Genomic DNA, 12258 nt, shown 5'->3' on the forward strand with positions numbered 1-12258 from the left:
AGTGGAGGATGCAACTTCACACTGTCACCAGTTATACTACTGATATACCTGAAACCCGTTAAACGTAAATAGTTAATAATATCCGCATCGGGCGGTGTCACACGATTTATATGACACTCCAATACACATTCATATCCCTACGAAATATAAATATTAAAAAATTATTTAAATACCAAAGCAAATAGACTAAATAAATAAATAATAGTAAATATATAAAATAATATTAATTAATTTATCTCATCATTTCACCTCCAATAATCGAATACGTGACTTCGATCATGTCTTAATAGACTCGCCGCCATGATATGAAATATTTGAATCTTTGAATATATGAGAGGGATATGTGTGGTGATGAATAGGAGTGGAAGATTCTATTTATAGCTCTTCTCGGACCGGGGAAGCGCGGTTTTAAATGCAACTCGCATCCTGTAAGACGTGAGTTACGTTGAAAACACGCGAAATTTATTCCGTTCCCAGTACCTCGCGGTTTGTAAGACGCGAGATTACTCTATCTTTTAAATTTCAAAAAATATTATAAATATAATATTATTTATTATTTATTATATTTAATATTTTAAACATATAATTTTTTCGTTATTTCAAAATTTATAAAATATATTATAATTATTTTTTATAAAATATCTATTTTAATTACTATATTTATATATTATTATATTTAATAATTAATATTATTAATATATTTATTTATTATATTCATTTAATTTATACGTTTCAAATTAAAATATTATAAAAAATTCAAAATTCGAAAGAACTTCACGCTTTGCAAGTTGTGTGGTCCCCAAGATCTCCCAATAAAAGAAGGTTACACAAAAGGCAAACAATAGAGGTACAATTCCATCAAAATTTCCCTTTTTTTTCTTTCTTTCTGTAGAGAGACCCACCAAATCACAATCGGAACATGCCACGTGAGGTCGATCGTACGATCATGATTGGCCTAGGTGAACCAGGAGCACAAATTCAAATTCAAATAATTACATCCATATATATATATATATATATATACCATATTAATGATTAAAAAATATTTTAAACTACTAAGAAAAACACTACAGGCAAAAGATACGAGACGGACAAAAATGCATGAATTATGGCCCTTGATAGAATTGCACACATGTTCTATATAACACTAGGCAATAGGCTACCCTATTTTAAGCTAAAGAATTATATAAACAAACACATTGAAATATTTCCTACAACTCCAATGTATTTGGGTTGCTAAAATGGATCGAATCTAAATGCACAACAACAAGGGGGGAAGCACTTACCATTATGCGTCTAAATTTCCTTAATTGTGATATTAATTACATAATTTCAATATTTTACCAAATTGTTTTAACCATTTTGGAAAATCAAATTATATGTTGTTTTATTGCATTAACTTGAGTTTCCGTTTATGTAATGTTTTTTATAATAAAAAAAAGCCGACACAGTTATTTGCAACCTCAATTGAAGCAACAATTTGAGGGTAAATTTAAATTTAAATATAATAAATAATTAGATTTAAATATAAGGTAAATTATATCAATCATTACTGAATTTTATTCTCTAGTTTATTTCACTCATTGTACTTTAAATCCGTTCAATTTCCTCAATGAATTTAACATAATTACATTTTTTGTCACTCAGCTGTTTTCTCACTAAATGACGTTATAAATGAGTTGTTATATAGATGCAAAATAATGTTGTTTTGGTGAAAATTTTGTTTTTCTAAAATGGTGTCGTTTTAACACCATTAAATATTTAACGAATGAGTGACCAAAAATGTTAATTGTATTAAATTCAATAAGAAAATTAAATAGATTTAAAGAACATTGAATAAAATCGAAAAAAGAGTAAAGTTTAGTGATGATTGATGTTATTTACCCTTAAATATATTACCACAGTAATATTTATTATTTTAAATTTAAATAAATTACTCCACTCGATCTTCCCAAGCGTGTGTTAGAGTTGAAGTACACGCACTCGAAGAGAGCGTGTATGAATAAAAATTTGGAAGCATCGTCCTTGCAATTTGCCCAATTGCGCAGCCTCCCTCCCTTTGCATTTTAAGGAAGTCAAAGAGAAAACCTAAAACTCATAAAGAAAAAAAATGAGCTATGTTTTTAGAATTTAGTCCATTTATTCTAATTTGTTAAAATTTAGTCCTCATATACTGAAAATTGTAAAGTCAACCTAAATAGGTAACAATCAATCAATAATGCAACAATTTACAACTAAAGAATCAATGAAAATCAGTAGTTCGACAATTTTATAGTATCCAATAAATTTGCAATGATCATCCGTTCAAGATCAATTAGGTCCGAGACCAACTCAAAAGTGTCCACCCTCACAGACTCAATGCAGCGTGGAACCTGTAACGGTAACTAATGACCATTCCAAACCGAGATAGAATTCACAGCTACTACCTTCCATCTCAAGCCAATTTGAAGAATAACTTTTGCACTCTATATACTTCGTCATTTATATGACATCGTAGAACCCGAATGAGAATTCAAAAAAATCCTCATTAACATAGTATTTCGCACGAAGCACCCTACCAACCAAGGAGGAAGTATTAGTCATTAGTCTCCATCTTTGCTTCGCCAAAAAGGGAAATATTAAATTCATTCATGTCACGAAAGCCAAGTCATCCATTCTCCTTAAGCTGATAAAGAGTCTCCCAATAACACCAATGGAAACCCTAATGGACTCCGATTTTTACCACCAGAAGTGAGTCGTAATTCCATTCAATTTTGAGCATAAACTTTTAGGCGATGCATAAAGTGACAAAGCTTGGAGAACTGGCTTTTTCTATACCTCTTTCCAACCTGAAAAAGGGTACGAGTGTGGATACGAGACTAGAATCTATCTTTAAAATGGATAAACGTTGTTTTCTTGTTTCATCCCATTATCACCGGTAGACCCAAGACGTAGTAGTCTGATGGTCTCTGTTGGTCTGAACTGCTGCACTGGAATGTCTAGTGACGATAACTCCCCACAAACTACTCCTAAGAACATACGCACGAAAACACATTCCGAACGTTGAGCTTACGAGCTCAGTGCCTCATTAATAACTGCACTATACTACATGCATTCACTAAATGAATTATCTAGTAGAACATGTCTGAACATCCAAAGCTATTGATTTTAACTGCTGAATAGACATCATGGTGCAACTGAGAGTTCTGCATCTCGGAGCTCACACACCCCTCTAGACTTTCTGAGATACCCTTGGGTATCTAGGGTGAGGTCCGGAGCTACATTGGAAACATACATCCGCTAACTTACTCTGTCAAGTCTTGGGGCATCTATGCCCAGTCGGCTATTGAAGTGCCTTGGCACTGACTTGGATAGCCACTGACTGTCGTATTATACTAAAGAAGAACTCAGTGTCCTGACTATTTCTCGAGTGTCAAGCAAGGCTAGTTTTATGTAATTATCTCTGTTACTATTTCTACTGTTATGATTTTAATTATTGTTCTCACTTGAAGTCTTATTTATTTTTATTCTGAGTATATGGCGTACCTTTAGTTTGATCCCTTTAAGTTCAGATTATTTATCCAAAATTGTTTGTGGGTACCGATACAGAACCTTCAGTATCATTATTAACCTTTTGGTATCGATACCCACCTGTTGGTATCGATACCCCCTGACTAATATAGGTTGTTTGGATAAGGTAATATTATACTCTAGTACTGGGGTATCGATACTTGACTGAGTATCGATACCAAAATTAGGTTCGATGTTTTGAAAAATATACGATATCGATACCCCTATGCGGAGTATCGATACTCCTACCCAGGTGTTGATACTCTATGAATGATCATCGAATACTGCCCTTTTAAAATTGTCTAATTTTTACTTGATTGAAAAACAATATTTATACCGTTCTTACAATATCAATACCATCGCTACGGGGTACCATGTTTAGGCACAAAAGATCCTATCTTTCAACCCCAAAAGCCCTAGGGAGGTCCTCAAATGATGTTTAACTGTTTTATTTGATATTAGGGGTCATAAAGAGTCTGTAAACATATTGAAAACACCCAACAATCTACCATGATCATTCTTCAAGCTTATGAAACTTACCAAATATCACCTAAATGAGCTATATATGGTATAGATGAGTTAGATGTGAGTTACTTGATTATTCTAAGCTGCTAGGAGTGTCCAGAGATCAATCTAATGTGTTATTATCCTCGTGCTTTAACCAATTAAATAAGTGATTATTTTTCTTAAATCATATTGTACTTTTTATTTTTATTCTTAATTTAATATTTCATCATTATATTTTTATTTTTAAAACCGTTTTTCTTTCTTAATAACAACACAAGTATTATTTTCAAATAATCTTAATTCGAAATGAATCATATTATTACTCTATAAAAATAATAAACCAAAGAAAAATAAACATGAGACTTGAACCAACATCTAATTAACATACAATTTATTTAATTTTTTTTACTTTTCTTATGTGTTTTATCTTTATTATTTAATTTACACAATGAGTTAACCTATTAAGTGGTCTTGGTGATAAAGAAAGTGTCACTTTCTTTTTTAAGATTTCAAATTAGAACAATTACATCTACAATATGTGTTTATATATATATATATATATATATATATATATATATAATTTTATAATTACTCCGAACTATTAAGAAACACTACAAACAAAAGATACTTGATGGACAAAAATGGATGAATCATGGCCCTTGAATGAGTTGCACACATGCTCTATATACCACTAGGCAATAGGCTACCCTATTTTAAGCTAAGAATTATAGAAACAAACACATTGAAAATGTTTCCTACAACTTTAGTGTATTTGGGTTGCTAAAATGGATCGAATCTAAATGCACAACAACAAGGGGGGAAGCACCTACCATTATGCGTCTAAATTTCCTTAATTTGTGATATTAATTAGATAATTTCAATATTTACCAAATTGTTTTAACCATTTTGGAAAATCAAATTATATATTGTTTTATTGCATTAACATGATTTTCAGTTTATTTTAAAAAAAATCATTACATAAACATTTGCAACCTCAATTGAAGCAGCAATTTGAGGTGTCTCTTAGGGAGTGTTTAGATGGAGGAATGTGGGATTCTCATGAGAATGGAATCCACATTCCCCCGTTTGATTAGCCTGGAATCCCATTTCCGGTAATGTAAGATTATCAATAGTGAATTTTTTGGATATATTACTGGGAATGTCATTACCTCCCTTTCCTTAGGTATTATTGGATTATCGACGTTTTGGACTAAAATTCCCTTAATTTTTTTTTCTTTCAAAAATATCCTTCTTCTGTCATTGAATAATAAAAAATTTTCGAAGGTTAAATTACAAATTTATTCTTAAACTATTTTAGATTTATAAAAAAATTCTATAATTAAAATTTTATACGAAGTTCAGGGGTTAAAATAAAATTTCACCCTTTCATTAAACCTTTTTATATTTTCAATTTTGTAAAAAAAAATTATATAAATTTTATGAATTTAAATTTTTTAAAGAGAATATATAAATATTTTCCAACTTATTAAAAAAACAAATATATAATAAGGATAATTTGGTCAAATATACATTCCAATGATCTTTTATTCCTTTAACCAAACACGGTAATCTTACATTCCTGCTAAGCCAACCAAACACAAAATACAATATTCTCAGTAATCTTATTCCCTGGTAATCTTGCATTCCCACTGGTAATCTTACATTCCGTGAACCAAACACACTCTTAGGGAAAACATGGATTAAGCTAATTGAGTTGTGAAAGGTGTCATGCCAAAAACAATTGGTTTTAATTATTTTAAGTCCCTCTAAATTTTAAATTTAAATAAATTAGTCCACTCAATATTTGATTTTTACTCCATTCGTGATTATCATTTATCACCTTCCAAAATAGAATGTAGAGTAGTTGCAAAACGTGCAAATTGACAATCCTCCCAAGCGTGTATTAGAGTTGAAGTACACGCACTCGAAGAGAGCGTGCAAGAATAAAATTTGGAAGCATCGTCCTTACAGTTTGCCCAATTGCCTTGCCTCCCTCCCTTTGACATTTTAGCGAAGTCAAAGAGAAAGCTAAAGTGGAGAAACTAAAACTCGTAAACAAAAAATGAACTATTTTTTCTGTAGAATTTAGTCCATTTATTCTAATTTGTTAAAATTTAGTCCTTATATACTGAAAATTATAAAGTCAACCTATATAGGTAGCAATTATTCAGTAATGCAACAATTTACAAGTAAAGAATCAATGAAAATCAGTAGTTCAAGATCAAAGAATCGAATTATGATAAATAAAAGGAGAGGGATTAAACTTCCCATTTTATATAAAGTAGAAGGATAAAAATCAGAATTAGTCCAAATTGGTTCTTTCCTTTTCATGAAATGAATGGAATCCACATTTGACATTTCTATTTAACTTTTTTCTGTATAAATAATTAACAATTACCAAGTCAGTGCACCGCCGCTTCATCTCTTTGTTTCACACTAAAAAAACGAAAGTCAACGCTGTCCATTCTGCCTGATTTCCCTTACTTTTCTTCCAAATTTGCTATAAGAAAAACGCAGCTGAGATTTCGGTGTTCGAAATTTCATTCAAAAAAGATGGCCGAGGATTGGGATCTTTACGCCGTCGTGAGGAGTTGTACGAAGGCGGCTGCCGATACCAGTAGAGACGCCGCCCTGGAAAGAAGCGGCGGCGGAAACAACAACAACAACAATCAGAATTGCGGTGGTTCGAGGGAAGATCCTTTGGCTTGCTTAGCGTCGTTGAAGTTCGAGGAAGAAGACGACCTGTTTACATTTAAAAGCGGTTCCCTGCATGATTCTTACAAGCCCATTTTGCAGAGAGTCTACCCCACCACTAATCAAGGCATGGATCCACGTTCTTCGAGTTCTGTCCACGGAGGATCTAGTGGCCAACTTCATCATCAGCATCACCACCAAAGGCCGCAAAAAAACCAGCAAGAACCGCCGAAAACCACCGCCGTCGGGGTAGGCTCCCCGTTGACTCCAACCTCCACTCCTATGTTCTCTTTCGGCGGCTTCGGGAATCAGCAGCAACCACCATCGCAGCAGCTTCAACAACGAGTTCAACCACAGGCTCAGACTCCAAGATCAAGAAAGAGGTAAAGGACACCGTTTTCTCGAAATATTCATGCTGTTCCAGTATTTTCCCAGCTGAAAATCCACCGTTTTTGCAGGAAGAATCAGCTGAAGAGAACCGTGTGCCATGTAACTGGAGATAATTTGTTATCGGATCCTTGGGCATGGCGTAAATACGGGCAGAAACCCATCAAAGGCTCTCCATATCCAAGGTAAAGTGACATCGATAAAGGTTTCAATTAAAGATGAATTTTACTTTTCTTCTGATTTAGTGATAAATTCTTCTGATTTTTACTTTTCTTCTTTATTCGATGATACTAGAGAATGTGTAATTAAAGATGAATTTTGGTTCTTTCAGGAACTACTACAGGTGCAGTAGCTCGAAAGGCTGTTCGGCGAGGAAACAATTGGAGCGTAGCAATACGGATCCCAACGTCTTTATCGTCACCTACACCGGCGAACACACGCACCCCAAGCCGACTCACCGGAACTCTCTCGCCGGAAGTACTCGGAACAAGGTTTCAACCGTTCAAGACGCCGCTGCCACCACCACCAAAGATTCCCCCGCAGAAACCATGCCCGCTTCTTGCTCCTCTCCTCGCTCGGCCACAAGCCTCTCTCCCATCTCTCCCACGACCCCACTTTCGGCGCCCGAAGACGCCGCCGCCGCCGCCGTGCACAACCCCCGGTGAGGACGAAAGCGTTGGCATGGCTCTTGGAAGTGAAAGCGATTATTATGACGACGATCTTTTGATCCCCAACGTGCATGAAGAAGAAGATCTCTTTGAGGGTTTGGAAGAACTCATTGGAAGTGCTGGTAGTGGAGTAGGACGAAGCTCGACCTTTGGTGATAACTTCTCGTCTTGGAGTACAGGGTAACTCCACTGCCACCGGCGCCGCCTCCAGCTGTGGCTGCTAGACTTTTATTTTTATTATCATCGTTTTTTTTTTTTGTATACTACTACATTTTTGTATTGAGAGATTAAGAATGGCTAGAGTTTATGTGATTTGATTTTCATTTTAGAATTTCTCTAGCAAGATAAATAAGGAAAATAAAACATATATTTTGTAACTATAACCATAAAGTTTATTTTATGTGTTTAAGAATAATTATAAAATAACATGAACCAACTTACTTCGGTGGTTAAAAGAATTGTTGTTGTTCTTAAATGTCACAAATTCAAACACCAACAAATTATTAATTAAAAAATACTGCTTATATTAGAAAACAAAATATTATATTAATTATTAAATTGGGTGAATATAAAATCATTATATATAAAAAAATTAATGTAATCGGGTATTCGAGTAGTCAGCTAGCCGGAAAAATATAATTTTATGACCCAAGCCATACCCAATAAACATCGCGTCGGATGTATTTTTTTAGACAATTACTCGATTTTTTAGTTTGGGTCGTCGAGTCGGATATTATTTATCACCCCTAGCTGTAGCATGATTAAACGGTATTATTAAATTATTATTTAAAACAGATTTTACTTTATAAACATTTTAACTTAATAAAAAATCAATATAAAATATAGATTACCTACAGCAGATATTTAACTTGATTTGGCTTTAATCATCTTCCTTCTTTTTCGCAATCCATTCATTCGGTTTGATATAGTAAAAGTACGATTTACTGTGATTAGTTAAGCCACTATATCAGTTTTAATTTTATGTATGTCATGGTATTGCATATAACCATATGATGATTCTAATGTCCGTCAATGGTTTTCATAAAAAAAAAAAAATTCTTATAAAAGCTTGTATTGTGATATTAAACTTTTAATTTGTTTTCATTATAGTTAAAAAAATTGACATGATGTGTATTTTTTTTTAAAAAAATTAATTAATAATCATAACTCGGATCACATATGTCATCATTATCCGACATGTTTCAATCACCGTCTACATTCACAGTCGTCAATATAAGTATACAATAAACAATAACACAAAAAGTAAAACAATAAATAAGATGATAAAAAGAAAATTACCATGCTCAACCTTGACGAATTTTCGATGAATCCCAATAATAGAAAGAGGTATAGCGAGAAGTTTAACATAGTTTGGTTATAAATTGATTTGACGGTTGGTAACGAAGAGTTATTTTTTTTTTAGATTTTTGTTTCGATTTGAGATTCGATGAGATTAAAATATTTTCTGACTAGTTTGAACCAGATGAAACGAAATAGAAGAACAAGAAGAGTAGTTTGATTATCTTTTCAACCGGATAAACTACATATTCATGGCAGAAACTCCGATGAAAGCATGAGAAATGACTAGCAAATTCAGAAGAAGAAGCTTAGGATTTTTAACGTACCACATCAACTTTTTCACAATAACAATGAAAGTCGACGACAATAACAAAAATGAATTAAAAGTTTAGTAATCGTAATACAAGCTTTAAAGGTTTAATAACCAAAGTGAAAGTGCCCCAAGTTCAATAACCATTAATAGACTTTACCCTTAAATATTATTATTAATAGATTTTTATATGTTAATATTATCAATAAATCTTAAACATTCTTTAAAAAATCATTTACTCATCATTTGATATTAATGAATTCATTATTAATAATATACATGTGAATAAAAATGTTTGAACATATCGACTATCATCAAAGAACTGATACATCAATAATTGCAACAAATAAATTAGCACCTGGCAGCCTCATTGACTAATTATATAATTAACAAATATATATATAATTAAAAATTATAAAAGATAAACCAATTATTATATAATTAACACTGAAATCAATAATTATAAAAGATAAACCAACAAACTGACAAGAATATGTCCAGTAAGGTTGAAACATGATAAGAGCCGGAGTTGGGAGTTCAGACCGTGCCCGGTTCGGTCGGGGTGGGAAAAGGATCGGCCTTTATCACAGGACAAAAGGCGAGATTCTTTTCCCGACAGTTCACACGGGTGGAATTTGGCTGTAAGTGGGTTCCTAGGTCAATTTTTTTTAGTATATAGTGTTAAGAGTTGGTCAAACTTATTTTATATGGATTAACTCTAGAACTATTTTAGGGTAAATTATATATTTAGTACCTAAATTATTAATTTTAATTCATTTTAGTACTTAAACTTTCAACTTCTTTTAAAACCTTACTTAACATTTAATTTTCATTTCATTCTAATACCTCACCATTAGAAACTTAATGGATTTAATACCTAAGATATCAGTTTTGGTCCCTTTTAGTACACAAACTTTCAATTTTTTCAAACCTTATCGTTAAATTTTGAACGAGGGTACTAAAATGAAAAAAAATTAAAAAATTAAAAAAAATTAACGGTAGATACTAAAATGAAACAAAAACTAATATATATATATTTTTTAAAAATTTAAGTACTAAAACGGATAAAAATTGATAGTGTATATACTAAACGCGTAATTTACCCATTATTTTAATGATGAGAAAGATAAAAAGAAAAAGTGAGATTAATAGAGAGTATTGAAATTTGTATTTGCAAAATTTTAATCGATAATATAGATTGGCTGAGGATCATAATATATTTTCATCATTAAAATAATAGAGTCAATATTATCGATTAAAATTTATATCTAAACTTTTGGTAATTAAAATATTTAAAAATAATATAAAACTTATATCAAATAAATTATACGTTGATCGGATGGTGAATATTATAGATTATATTGGTTTGAATTTCATGAGTTTTATTTGAGGCTTGAGTTTTATAAATTTTAAAGTGATTTCGATAAAACCTAAACTAATAGAAGGATACGTGATAATGAGATGAGTTTATCGATATCTTGAATAATCGAATAAGACACTGAAAATTATAATTACAACGTCGTTGGGACACATGCATGAAACTTGAAAATTTTCATATATGGACGAAGAAGATAAAAAAGAAAGAAAATGAAAAATGACGTGAATTACACATGGATTTCATGTCAATAAAATATAATTAACATCGCATGTGTGGTTAACATGTCACCATTCTATTTATGATTTGGTACTCGAGTAATTAAAATAAGAACAAATAAAAAATTTAATGAGTAAAATAAAAAAAATTAGACTGTAATGACTAAAATAGAAGTACAAAAAAATGAAAGATGAAATTTATAATCTACCTGTATTTAAAAAATTAAAGGGTAAATTATGTCTATCACCTAAACTATCAATTTTGATTTGTTTTAGTATTTAAACTTTATTTTTTTTCAAAATCATACTTAAAGTTTAGTTTTTGTTTTATTTTAGTACACCGCTCAAAAATGTAACGTTAATTTTGGTTTTTTTAAAGTATAGGTACTAAAACGGGCCAAAACTAATAGTTTAGGTACTAAACACGTTAAGTTTTTAAGGACGTGGTACTAAATGAAGAAAAAAAACTAAAAGTTAGGTATTATTTAAAAAAAATTAAAAGTTTAAATACTAAATAAAACTTACCAAAACCGATAAATTTATATACTAAATACATAGTTTACCCGAAATTGAAATATAGTAATAAAGTTGGAATTGAAATCCAAACATGCATGACAAGACTCGGGATTAGATACTCACATTGCTGACCTCAAAGTTTACCGACATAACTAATATCTCATATCATTCACCATCGACAAAGTTGTTTATTATTCCAATTCTATTTTGAGCTTTAAGCTTCAGAGAATATCGAGTGCAATAAATTATGAAATATTCTAAGAAGAATGTGAATGATGATCATAGTGAGGTAGCTCAAGAATCTAATGATGTAAAGTCGGACGATGCAAGTTGTTAGGCCAATCTTATCTTAATAAAGTTACCTAATGTGCGAATGTGACCTAAGGGCATCAATAACGAAAGGGTACTCAAGATTTTTACGTAAAAGGTAAAATTTAATATTACACGACGTACTTAAAATATAGGGTAAAGTATACAAATAATCTTCGAACGATTAGGGTGTTTGTATTTTGATCATCCAACCTTTGAAAACTTGCAATATAATTACTGATTTTTTAATTCATTTTTAGTAGGTCTTTGTTGTTACCTCTAGTTAGTTTAACACTTAACTCTGTTAATCGCCTTCTTCAATGACATCAAGTTACACTCTCACTGTTTATTTTGCTATGAAGAGAATGGCTTGATAAACGATAAGCTTGGTCGATAATTCCACCGGTAGGTGATACCGAAATATGA

The 12258-nt window shown here is 31.6% G+C and overlaps 1 pseudogene; it reads left to right on the top strand.

The window, feature by feature from the left end:
• The first annotated feature begins 6486 nt into the window (after positions 1-6486).
• Positions 6487-8151, top strand: LOC120184069 (annotated as a pseudogene).
• The last annotated feature ends 4107 nt before the right edge of the window (positions 8152-12258 follow it).

The sequence above is a fragment of the Hibiscus syriacus genome, unplaced genomic scaffold (assembly GCF_006381635.1).
Source record: "Hibiscus syriacus cultivar Baekdansim isolate YM2019G1 unplaced genomic scaffold, ASM638163v2 tig00112857_pilon, whole genome shotgun sequence".
NCBI classification, from domain to species: domain Eukaryota; kingdom Viridiplantae; phylum Streptophyta; class Magnoliopsida; order Malvales; family Malvaceae; genus Hibiscus; species Hibiscus syriacus.